Source organism: Octopus bimaculoides, chromosome 24 (genome assembly GCF_001194135.2).
Source record: "Octopus bimaculoides isolate UCB-OBI-ISO-001 chromosome 24, ASM119413v2, whole genome shotgun sequence".
Taxonomy (NCBI): domain Eukaryota; kingdom Metazoa; phylum Mollusca; class Cephalopoda; order Octopoda; family Octopodidae; genus Octopus; species Octopus bimaculoides.
In genome coordinates, this window is record NC_069004.1 from 30,957,316 (window position 1) to 30,958,045 (window position 730).

Sequence of the window (730 nt, forward strand, 5' to 3'; positions counted from 1 at the left end):
TGGTGGTGGTGGTGGTGGTGGCAGCGGTGGTGTGATGGTGGTGATGTGATGATGGTATTGGTGGTGGTGGTGGTGGTGGCAGCGGTGGTGTGATGGTGACAGTGATGGTGATGATGTGACGATGGTGGTGGAGGTGGTGGTGTTGATGATTGTGGTGGTGATGATGGTGGTAGTGATGGTGGTGGTGGTAGTGGTGGTAATGATGGTGGCGGTGGTGGTAGTGGTGGTGATGATATACTGATATAGTAATACCAATGGTAGTAAAGTGATTGAATTTTTTCATTTTTTTCTCATTAATTTATTTCAAGGCCTTCTCAAATAAAATCTATTTACAACGAAAGCCACTCTAGACATGACCATCCCACCTGTATTTCAGGTGCAGTTTATATCTAGGACCAGGAAGGCATGTGGTTCAGTGGTTAGGGTGTTCGGCTCACAATCATAAAGTCGTGAGTTCAATTCCCAGCGATACATTGAGTCTTTGAGCAAGACACTTTTTTCATATTGCTCCAGTCCACTTGGCTGACAAAAATGAGTTGTACCTGTAATTTAGTAACATGGCCCACTTGATGATGAACCCATGACCTTCTCTACAGTAAGACACCTGTTTCTGTCCCTCAGTTAAAAGGGATTAAGTCGATTACATCGACCCCAGTGCGCGACTGGTACTTAATTTATCGACCCCGAAAGGATGAAAGGCAAAGTCGACCTCGGCGGAATTTGAACTCAG